Source organism: Canis aureus, chromosome 13, assembly GCF_053574225.1.
Source record: "Canis aureus isolate CA01 chromosome 13, VMU_Caureus_v.1.0, whole genome shotgun sequence".
Taxonomy (NCBI): Eukaryota; Metazoa; Chordata; class Mammalia; order Carnivora; family Canidae; genus Canis; species Canis aureus.
The window spans coordinates 9,476,744-9,488,832 of NC_135623.1; the positions used below are offsets into that span (position 1 = coordinate 9,476,744).

General features: G+C 40.1%; 1 protein-coding gene and 1 non-coding gene across 3 annotated transcripts in view; both read left to right on the top strand.

Annotated features, from left to right (window-relative positions):
- PPT1 (palmitoyl-protein thioesterase 1) overlaps positions 1 to 12,089 on the top strand; it is a 71,706-nt gene that overhangs the window by 26,519 nt on the left and 33,098 nt on the right. The gene's annotated exons all lie outside the window — the stretch shown is intronic.
- LOC144282773 (U6 spliceosomal RNA) lies at positions 4,412 to 4,517 on the top strand. The gene has a single exon (XR_013351216.1). It is a non-coding gene; the product is annotated as a U6 spliceosomal RNA (small nuclear RNA).

Genomic DNA, 12,089 nt, shown 5'->3' on the forward strand with positions numbered 1-12,089 from the left:
CCCAACTCCATGGACCTTGCCCTATGTCTCTCTATCTGGCTGGTGATTCTTTATTATGTAATCAACCATTTATAATAAACCTTTATAAACCTTTATAATCAACCATTTAACATAAGTGTTTCCCTGAGGGCACCTGGGTGGCTCAGTGGTTAAGCATCTGCCTTTGGTTCAGGTCGAGATCCTGAGATCAGTCCCGAGTCAGTCTCACCACAGGGAGCCTGCTTCTCCCTCTGCCTGTGTCTCTGCCTCTCACTCTCTCTCTCTGTCTCTCATGAATAAATACATAAAATCTTTAAAAAAAGAGAAAAATATGCTTTACACTTATTACAATAGAGTTAATGTGTGTTGGCAGCCTAGAGTTGAAGCTTGGTAAAATCCTAGTACTCTGACCTTCTGATTTGTTGGTAGCACTGACCTTAAAAATAATGAGTCCCAAATAGAAATTATATTTGAGACAAGCTACATTCTCCACGCTTCCTGCCGGGATAACCCTGAGGGCAACCAGTAGGCAATCAGGGATTGCTGACCTCTGTATAGTCTGCGAAATTTTGGTAACTGCTTTTAAGATAAAATAATCTTGTGTGCATTTTCTATTTCAGTTAAAATAACAATTTTTTTAAAGATTTTATTTATTTATTTATTTATTTATTTATTTATTTATTTATGAGAGAAACACACACACACACACACACAGAGAGAGAGAGAGAGAGAGAGAGAGAGGCAGGGATACAGGCAGAGGGAGAAGCAGGTCCCATGCAGGGAGCCTGACGTGGGAATCGATCCCAGGTCTCTAGGGTCACGCCCTGGGCTGAAGGCGGCGCTAAACCGCCCAGCCACCCGGGCTGCCCAGAAATAACAATTTTAATTTGTTCTCAGGAAAGCGCTATGTCCACTCCAGTAGACTCGGTTTACTCTGATGGCCTAGCGCTCCTGGCTGATCTCCAATATAGCTGAGCCTGAAGCATCCCGGTGCTTTTCAGGACTAAGTGGCTAGTCTTTTATTTTGCTTCTCAGCAGACAAGATTATCTCATCAAAGAGAACATTTATTAATAAATTGGCATTTGTATTGTTCTAAACGGCTCCCGACTGAGCCAAGAGAATTAAAGATAGAAGAACTTCCGATTCTTTCTGATTCACCACAAGGGACAATAGAATGGATCCCTCCCAACATGAGGTTATTAATACGAGGGGGAAGGGTGCTTATTTACTGGGTACCAGTAGACAAAGGAATAAGGAAGAGCATCAATTCCTCATTCTCCCTAATTGCTTATGCTTCGCCCAACAGTGTTCTCCCTAGGGAGGGGAGAGGGGGTGGTGACTAGAAGTACTGACAGGAGTCCCTCCTGAACTACAGACTATTCCTGGCCTATTTTTAAAAGGAACAAAGCCACTGAGTTATCTATGGTTTCAGGATATCATCTAACAAGCAGGATGCACCAACAGGAGCCCACCCCCGGAGCACCCAGTCTCCTCTGCCACTGAGCCATCTCCCTTTTCCATATAAATAAGCTAACACCTGTCTTCCCCTTCTCATCTCTGAGGGCATGACTGTCACAACTTTCAGAATTCCTTTATGAAGGCTTAGACTCTTGTGAATTTGGTTATTTTGAGTCAACTCTCTGATCCTGATCCTCTTGGGTACACCGACCAAGCTCAGACTGTGGACTAGGAGGCCCCTGTTGGGGCATGTAACCAACTCCTCTGCATGTCACCCTCAGTTTATTTAGATGCAACCATGACAATTACAACAACATTCCATATATTTTAATAAACACTGTCCTGCTAGGAAGAGGTGGTAATGGTTTCTTTCCAGTTGGAGCTTTATTGTCTCTAAAGTGGAGGTCATGTCAACCCGAAGCTCTCCCGGGAGCATGCTGTTGGAACTGTTACCTGGAGTAGGCCCCTCAAAGATGGTTAAGAACCTTGCTCTTAAAAACAAACAAACAAACAAACAAACAAGCAAACAAAAACAAAAACAAAAACAAAAAAAAAACCTTGCTCTTCCCTGAAAGGAGGAGATGTTTGCTTTTACATACAGAATTCCCAGGCCCAATCAGCAGTTGCAAAGATCAAGAAGAAAGGGTGTATTCAAAGAATTTTCTTGTTCTGTCTTTAGAGTACATGCCCCAGATAAAATGCTGTGGGCCATTCATGATAGTAGGACTATGCTGGGAGAAGCTCTAGTTAATAGGAAGATCCTTGTTTAATGAGGAAAATGGGTCCAGGGGAGCACTGAGGCGTCCTCTGCAGAGAAACAATGGGCCTCTTTGAAGCGCCCCTTGTTAGAGACCAACCCACTCCTGGGACTGAATTAGAGGTATTAAGGAATAGATTGTTAAAAAAAAGGATTCAGTTGCAGTAATTACATGGGCAAAGAGTTTGAAGAAGAAAAACAAATAGGAAACAATATGTACGACAATATTCCTCCTTGCTAGTAATCAGGGGGTAAAAATTCCAAAGAAAGTGCCTTCAGGATTCTGTTTGACCCTTCTCAAAAAAAGCAAGCAAAAAATAATATCCTCTATTACTGATGTGATTGTGATAAAATTGAGGTGAGAATACAGATGAAAACAAGAATACCATTTGGAGGAGCACCTGGGTAGTTTAGTCGGTTGAGTGTCTGACTCTTGATTTCAGTTCAGGTCATGATCTCTGGGTCGTGGGATTGAGCTCCACGAGCTTGAAGCTGCTTGGGATTTTCTCTCTTGCTCTCCCTCTGCCCCTCCCCTCTCACTCTCCCCTCAAAATAAATAAATCTTTAAAAAAAAAATACCATTTGGAAAAGCAGAATGGTCATAATTAGCCATAATCTTTCCTTTAGTATACAATTCAATGGCTTTTAATATATTTACTGTGTATTTAACATATTTATTTTGTATAACCATTGCAACAATCTTGAAAGTCTGGAAGATATTAATATCCTTGAAGTTATTCCTGTGTCAATAAGTAATAGTACTAGTAGTTATAACTCTTGAGTTCTAACTCAGGACCAAGCATTTTTCTTTTTTTAAAGATTTTATTTATTTATTCATTCGACAGAGAGAGAGAGAGAGACAGTGCACAAGCAGGGAGAGCAGCAGAGGGAAAGGGAGAAAAGCGGACTTCCTGCTCAGCAGGGAACCTGATGTGGGGCTGGATTCCAGGATTCCAGGACATGACCTGAGCCGAAGGCAGACACTCAGGCGCCCTGGACCAAGCATTTTTCAAGTGAAGTATCTCACAATTCTCTTAACAATCCTATGAGGAAGGTAGTATTAGTGACCTGATTTTATAAAGGAAATATTGAGACAGAAGAAATTTGCCCAACGTACCACAGACAGTCATAAAACTAGTGTTAAAAAACGACATTCTCTTTCCAGAACCTGCACTTTTAACTACAACACTATAAGGCAATGGTACAATTAATGTAAAAAAGCTCCATGTAGGAAGAATCAACTGCAAAGTTCTGTAAGGTCCAAAAAGGAATACATAATAAGTTTAATAAATTGTGGTAGGTCTACTAGCCAGGCACAATAAGGAAAAAAAGTAGAGCCCGTAGAATCAAAGAAAATAGGAGATTCTTGTAGTGGCTATTGGATGAATGAATAAACCAGCCCCTGCCGTAGTCCATTTCTGGCCCCAAATGATCATCAGTTGTTGTATACCCAGGGCCAAGCCCCATGTCTCCACTCACAGGGCTTGCCCAATACCTGTGGGAAGTGAAGGCTCCTCCTCCCTGGGTGAGCCATAGGCAAGTGACTCTGGAATCAGGCTCCATCTGAGCCGGGAGCCTTGGCCGTGGAGTTGGTCCCCACAACAAAATTTTGATGGTGTCTTCTGCGTATGCAAAAGATTGAAAAGACACCTGCATGTAGACAAAACTTGGCAGATGGGATGCAAAAATATAAATAGTTGCAATGTTTGTTGGGAGAATTATAGTTACTTGTTTAAAACAATTTTTTTTTCCATATTATTATACTGACTTTTCAGCAACATTTGTTTTTAAGAAAGGGGATCTTGACCTTCATCTTGATGTTCTTAAGACAAAAATCCAATCAGGGACGCTTGGTTTGAGCGTCTACCTTCAGCTCAGGGCCTGATCCCGGGGTCCAGATTCAAGTCCCACATCGGGCTCCCTGTGGGAAGCCTGCTTCTCCCTCTGCCTCTGTGTTTCTCATGGATAAATAAATAAAATATTTTTATTTTTTTTTAAGATTATTTATTTATTTATTTATTTATTTATTTATTTATTTATTTCTTCATTAGAGAGAGAGAGAGAGAGGCGGAGACACAGGCAGAGGGAGAAGCAGGCTCCAATGTGGGACTCAATCCTGGGACTCCAATACCACGTCCTGGGCCAAAGGCAGGTGCTAAACTGCTAAGCTACCCAGGGATCCCCAAATCTTTTTTTTTATTTTTTTTAAGAATTCAATGCTCGCTTTGGTAGCACATATACTAAAATTGAAACGATACAGAGAAGATTAGCATGCCCGTGCACAAGAATGACACGCAAATCCGTGAAGTATTCCATATTTAAAAAGAAAATAAAAAGTAAAAAGAATTCATTTTCTAAGGAATATCTTACTCAGGACTATTTAACTGTTCTAATTTCTGGGGTTATACCTGCTTAGTTCCACCTTACGGAAAAAACCTTTTGGATGTTATAGGGTCTGAGCATGGTTCAGGTGAGCACAGAAGCTGGGAGTGGGGAAGGGAAGAGTCACATCCCCTCAACCTGGAGCATCCAAATGCAGGGCTATCTTCTACCCTTATCTGAGACCCGTTCATCCAATCATCTATTCTCTCAACAAATTACTTACACTACTTGTGCTATGAATTATTTTGGGTATTAGGGTTATAGCAGTAAACAAGACAAAGTTCTTGTTCTTACCTAGCTTACAAAGCAAGTAACTAATGGATATATAAAATAATAGGAAAATCAAACAGGAAGGGAGATAGACAGTGAAAGCAGCATTTGTTTTACATAAATTGTTTGAGGAAAGCTCTACCTAAGTTAATGACTGATTGGAGCTTGGAATGGAGAGTTTAAGCCAGGCAAATGCTTGGGGGGAAAGCATTCCAGGCAGAAGGAACAGTAGGTCTCTGGAGGTGAGAGTCTGCTTCTTGGGCTCATGAAACAGCAGGAGGCCAGTTCACTAGACTGTAGTAAAGACAGAGAGCCGGAGAGCCTCAACCCTGGACGTGAGTGAGGCTGGAGGCTGGAGGCTGGGTATATCAACAGAAAGGATGGTAACACGGAAGGTAGTGAATTGTCAGAAATTGAGTGTGTTTTGGCAATGGGATTGGATGTGGATTATAAGTGAAAGAGAGGAGGGAAGGATGACTCCAAAGTTTTTGGTCTGAACAATTGGGTAAATGTAATGTAATTTACAGAGACAGGAAACCCTGGGAGATGCAGTTTTTTTTTGTTTGTTTGTTTTGTTTTGTTTTGTTTTGTTTTTTGTGGGGCAAGGAGGGTTTGGTAGGTGGTTCATTTTAGACATGTTAAATTTGCAATGACTGTTGAACAATCGAGTAGAAATGTTGAGGAGGCAGTTGCAAATACATGTTTGGAGTTTAGGAAAAAAAGGCTTGAAAGCCTTTTTAATAATATATATATATTTTATATAAATATAGAAGTGTTCAGTATACAGATTTTATTTATTATATTATGGAAAAATTTTAAGCATATACAAAAGTAGAGAGAATAATATGATGGATATCTGTGTACCCATCACTTAGCTTTATCAATAATTAATATTTTATTAGTCTTGTCCCATCTTTCCTCATTCCTCCCTAGGCTGGAGTATTTTATTTTATTTTATTTTATTTTATTTTTATTTTTATTTTTATTTTTATTTATTTATTTAAGTAATCTCTAACCCCAGTGTTGGGCTCTAATTCATGACCCTGAGATCAAGAGTCACACACACCCTCCTAACAAGCCAGCCAGGTGCCCCCAAGCCTGGAATATTTTAAAGCAAATTCTGGATATTTACTGTTCTTCCCGTAAATACTTCAGTAGGTAATAGACCATTTTTGAAGTCATGGGGCCAGATGATATTACCCAGGGAACATGCATAGAAAAGAGTTATGAAGACCAACTCATGACACTCTGCCTTTAGAAGTGAGAAAGAACAAGCTAAGGGAACTGAGGAGCAGCAGGTGAGGTGCAGGGAAAGTGTTAGGAGTGTGAGGTCTTAGAAGCCTAGTGAAAAATGGGTTTTAATAAGGAGGGTCTGATCAATTGTGCCAAATGCTGTTGAAAAGCTGAGAGACATGAGGACTGAGAGGTAACCCTTGGATTTCAGCAAAGTGGCAATTATCAGTGACCTTGATGAGAGCACTCTAGGGAGTTCTAGGAATATGAGCTTGATTAAAATGTGTTCAAGAGCAAATGAGAGGAGAGGCAACAGAGACTTGAAGTAAATACAACTTTACAAGGGATCTTTTTTTCTGCAAAGAGGAGCTGGGAAATAGGGGAAGGTACAAAGTGCCAAGGAGGTATGTTTTTATGATAGGGGAAATTACAGCATTATTTATATGCTCATGGAAACACTCAAGTAGGGAGGGACATTCTGATGATAAGCAAGTGAGAGGGAATAAATTAATGAGCTAAGTCATGGAGTAGATAAGAGAAGTGGGATCTAGGGTTTTAGACCACTCAATTCAATAGCTAAAGGAAATTCTAAAGACCCCAGGCCTTGACTCTTGTGGCCGGGTCCTAGACAGAGGCATACCTTCTTTCTTATCAACACTGGTTCTGAGGAATGAACATCTTCACCCAGAAAATGTCTGGGGCTTATTGTTGAGATAGACAGGCTCTTCTCCCACTAACTGGAGTCATTTGGCTATGTCTTATCCACTGTAGAATCTACATCTATCTAGTGACTCCTTGTGTAAATAGTTCCTGTGCCCAGCTTCAGGTAGCCAGAGATGAAGGTCTCCCCAAGAATTGGCAATACGGGGATCCCTGGGTGGCACAGCAGTTTAGCGCCTGCCTTTGGCCCAGGGCACAATCCTGGAGACCCGGGATCGAATCCTACATCAGGCTCCCGGTGCATGGAGCCTGCTTCTCCCTCTGCCTATGTCTCTGCCTCTCTTTCTCTCTGTGTGTGACTATCATAAAAAAAAAAAGAAAAGAATTGGCAATACAGTAGATCACATATTAAGAACAGAAAGTATTTTTGTTTCCCTTTATAGCATTCATTTTGTCCAAGGAAGCTGACTGTAAATCACAGGTTATTTGGCCACAGTGATAGTCCAGGGGTGGGCATGCAATCTAATACAACCCCATCATATGATTTTTAGGAATGCTAGGATCAAACACTCCCTGTTTTCTGTAAGACGTGAAAGATAAAGTGTGTAACCCTGAAAGTATGGACATCAATCTTGGGATAACAAAAGAAATTGTGGGTTTTGTTGTTGTTGTTTTTAAAGATTCTTTTTTTTTTTTAAGATTTTATTTATTCATGAGAGACAGAAAGAGAGAGAGAGAGTGAGGACAGACACAGGCAGAGGGAAAAGCAGGCTCCATGTAAGGAGCCTGATATGGGATTCGATCCCGGGTGTCCAGGATCACGCCTTGGGCTGAAGGCGACACTAAACCACTGAGCCACCCGGGCTGCCCAAAATTATTCTTCTTCTTCTTCTTCTTCTTCTTCTTCTTCTTCTTCTTCTTCTTCTTCTTCTTCTTCTTCTTCTTCTTCTTCTTCTTCCTTCTTCTTCTTCTTCTTCTTCTTCTTCTTCTTCTTCCTTCTTCTTCTTCTTCTTCTTCTTCTTCTTCTTCTTCTTCTTCTTCTTCTTCTTCTTCTTCTTCTTCTTCTTCTTCTTCTTCTTCTTCTTCTTCTTCTTCTTCTTCTTCTTCTTCTTCTTCTTCTTCTTCTTCTTCTTCTTCTTCTTCTTCTTCTTCTTCTTCTTCTTCTTCTTCTTCTTCTTCTTCTTCTTCTTCTTCTTCTTCTTCTTCTTCTTCCTTTTCTTTCTTTCTTTCTTTCTTTCTTCTTTTTTTTTTAAAGTAATCTCTACACCCAACATGGGGCATGAACTCATGACCCTGAGATCAAGAATTGCATGCTCTGCTGAGGGAGCCAGCCAGGCGCCCCCAAAAGAAGGTAGTTTTAATGAAGTCGGCATTTTAGAAGGCAGGGACTAAGGGATTAAATGAAATTAGATCCTCGTTGAGTTGTTGCAAAAAGCTGTCAGCATATCTCTAAAAATCTAGATACGTGGAATAATAAATTTCCTTTACTGCTCAAGCCAATTCAAGTTGGATTTTTCATTACTTGCAACCAAAAGCATTCCAACTGAAGCACAAAGAAAGGCACAGTTCCTTACTGGGTTATTCACTTATTAAACATGTTCAGTTTTAGTATATGTGCTGGTGAAGCAAGCACAAACATGTTCATATTACAATTTTGTGTGCCATGCACTAGGGATACAGTAGTAAACAAAGAAAATTGTGTCCTCACAGTCTGAAAACCCTAACCGTCCCAGCTACCTTTTCCTTGAAGAGCTTTGGCCCTTAGTTCTTAGTGTGAGCTCTAGTGATCAGCTCTTGTCTCTTCCTACAGCTACCTGCCTTCACCGCATGGGACTTTTTCCAGCCAATTTTGTCTCAAAGTAGGCTTACGTTCCCAGCTTTCCTTGTTTTTGTCACTGTGTCAGTTGGGGATCAATCAGAGTAACAGAAACTACTCTAGATATTTTAAGCAGGAAGGAGTTTATTTCAGGAAAGTAGCTGTTTTACCAAACCATTAGAAGAGCTGGAGGATTGAAAGTCAGGAAAAGTCATCCTTTGCTCTCAGATTCCCCACTAGATTCCAGAGTCAGAATTGGGCAGTTTGTGGGAAAATACCTAGAAGCCACTGCAAAACCTCTTACCTTCTTGTTGCTGCCTGAGCAACAATAATGTATGGCTGCTTCTTCTTCTTCTTTTTTTTTTTTTTTTTTTTGCTTCTATCCATATCTTCTGAATGATTGGCTGGCACTAACCTGAACTTCACTGGGAAGGGATTTTGGAAAATATAGATCCCAAATTTCCAGTCCTTGTGATATGGGATAGCACAGAGGAGGGTGAATTTCCAATAGATAATCTGGCAAAAGAAGACAATCCACAAAAGGAGGAACCTAACTGCTTCCTTTTAAAGGTCTATCTGCTAATCACAGCCTAGATGTTTTCTGAAGACATTGAGGATTTGCCTGGAGCAGGCTCCTGGAGGGAATATTTAGGCTCAAAAAAAAAGCAGATCAGATCTGCATAAAAGGTAGTGTGGGTGGGGGAACAACAGCTTTATTCTGGGATGATTCATGTTGTGTACTCCACCTTCATGATGGAGTTAGTTATAGAGGTCCTTGGACGGCCTGCCTACTCCCCAGGAAACTTCTGAGGAAGCCTGCCTGATGATAATGATGCATACCTCCTGTTCACATAGAATTCAAGGTTAAGGGATAGGTCTATTGAAAAAACACACAGGCAGAGAAAACTCGGGCTAGCTCTCCCTATAGGAATATGAGTGGGCAACCAGGCATCCACAAAATAAAAAAAAGCAAGCAAACAAAGCAATTTCTCCATAAAGGAATGAGACTTGTCATCATTAGTAATGAATGTCTTCAAAGTTTTGAGGGAATAATTATTTGAACCCAGAATTGTTAAGGAGCAATAGAGCCAGACATTAGTTAAAATCAGTAAAGGCAGATTTCATTCAGTACTATTGCAATAGAGCAGAAAGGCTTCAGTAAAACTGAGCTGAACTCCAAATACAGGAAAGACAGCTGGTGATTTAAAAGCAATGAGCAAAGTGGGGGTGGGGGAAAGTGGGAACAGAGTCAATGGAGTGAAAATTATTAAGAGAACTCAGGAATAAGGAGATTCTTTATTCTTTTTATTTTCTTAAGATTTTATTTTTGAGGGATACTTAAGTGGCTCAGCAGTTGAGCACCTGCTTTTGGCTCAGGGTGTGAAGCCGGGGTCCTAGGATTGAGTCCCACGTTGGGCTTCCTGCATGGAGTCTACTTCTCCTTCTGCTGTATCTCTGCCTCTCTCTCTGTCTTTCATGAATAAGTAAATAAAATCTTTAAAAAAATTTTATTTTTGAGTAATCTCTATATCCAACATGGGGCTCAAACTTTATCCTGAGATCAAGAGTCTCTGACTGAGTCAGCCATGGCACCTGGGGCTCCTTTATAAACTTGTCTAACAGGATTCTAGCTAAAAGTAGGCCAAGAACTTAGACATCAAGGGTGTAGAATCAATGATCACCATTGATTAAGTATCAATGGTGATCAGATATCAATGGAATTTTTTTAAAGATATCAATGGAATTCTTGCCAAACTGATTTATCAGGATTCTTGCTAAAACGGGACTGTACAGGCTGAGGACAGATCCTAAGAATGCGGCAAATAATTGCATAGGTTGTATTTCCAAAGTTGTGTTAAAACACATGCATTTGGGGGATCCCTGGGTGGCGCAGCGGTTTGGCGCCTGCCTTTGGCCCAGGGCGTGATCCTGGAGACCCCGGATCGAATCCCACATCGGGCTCCCTGCATGGAGCCTGCTTTTCCCTCTGACTATGTCTCTGCCTCTCTCTCTCTCTGTGACTATCATGAATAAATAAATAAAAATCTTTAAAAAAAAAAACAAAAAACACATGCATTTGGGCCCTAGTACTCGTCCTAGGTAGGATTGTCATGTTCAAAAACAGTGATAAAAATGGCCATTCAGAACTCAGTAGGATGTCAGAAACCCCTTAAAAATTACAGATAGGGGACTCCTGGGTGGCTCAGTGGTTGAGTGTCTGCCTTTGGCTCAGGTCATAATCCCAGGGCCCTGAGATTGAGTCCCGCATCGGGTTCCCCACAGGGAGCCTGCTTCTCCCTCTGCCTGTGTCTCTGCCTATCTCTGTGTCTCTAATGAATAAATAAATAAAATCTTAAAACAACAAACAAATTCCTTAGAGACTTAGGCTATCCCTAAGGCACTCCCAACTTAAAAGGACATAATCAGTCACTCTTCATAAATCCCAGTGCAACTCTCTTCTGCCCAGAGGTCCTGTCCCCATGCTTCAATAAAACCACCTTTTTTGCACTGAAGATGTCTCAAGAATTTTTTCTTAACCGTTTACTCCTGAACCCACCAACACTTCACATCAATAGATATACCCCTTTGTTAGATACCATCTAACAAAGAGGACCATGTAGGATTTAAGTAATAGAAGTGTAAGACAAGACCAGACAAAATTTAAAAAGCTTGGGAGAAAAAAAAAACTTGGAGAAAAAATAAAAGATCCATAAGGTCCTGATACATGGAAGGCTCCCTTGTGAGTTGCAAAGTTTTAATGACCTGGGAATATATTTTCATCATGAAAGGTCTAATCACACTACTTGGTTCTCCTGTTAATATTTGTAGAATTATAATATGGTAAGTGTTGGGTTTTGGTGTTTTATTTTTAGTCAATCTATATACAAATTAATTTAGTATTTAATTTAGTAACAAAAATAATATAAATGTTATATTTACAATAAGTAATAAAAATTTAGAGGTGGAGAGAAGTAAAAGAAGGGGAAATTTGTTAATTTCTTTATCTTTTACTGTGGAGAGATACAGTTTAAAATCAACAAACCAATAAATTAAACTGATTGAAGAAATCATGATAAATATCAGGAAAATGAAACAGCAGAAAATGCTAACAGAATTGCCTCTAGGGAGTAAAATCTAATAAATGGGGAGGAAGAAAGGCCTTATTTTCTTTTTCATGCCTTTCTTAGAATTTCAACATTGTGTGTGTGTCTGTATCTGATAAGAAATATCAAAAGCTTTAAAAGTTGTCTCAATGTTACAAAGAAAAAAAAAGGGATGATATTCCTTTCCATTGGGCAAGAAGAAAGCATTTTTCTCAAAAGTTTTCTAACGTAGACAGCATGTCTAATAAAACTTTTTCATTTTTATGAATCATTTTTGTAGCTCCCAATAGTTAATAGACCAATAAAATTTTTTTTAAGATTTCATTTATTCATCTGAGAGAGAAAACAAACACAAGGGGTGAGGAGGGGCAAAGGGCAAGGGAGAGCCAAACTCCCCACTGAGCAGGGAGCCTGAGCCAAAGGCAGATG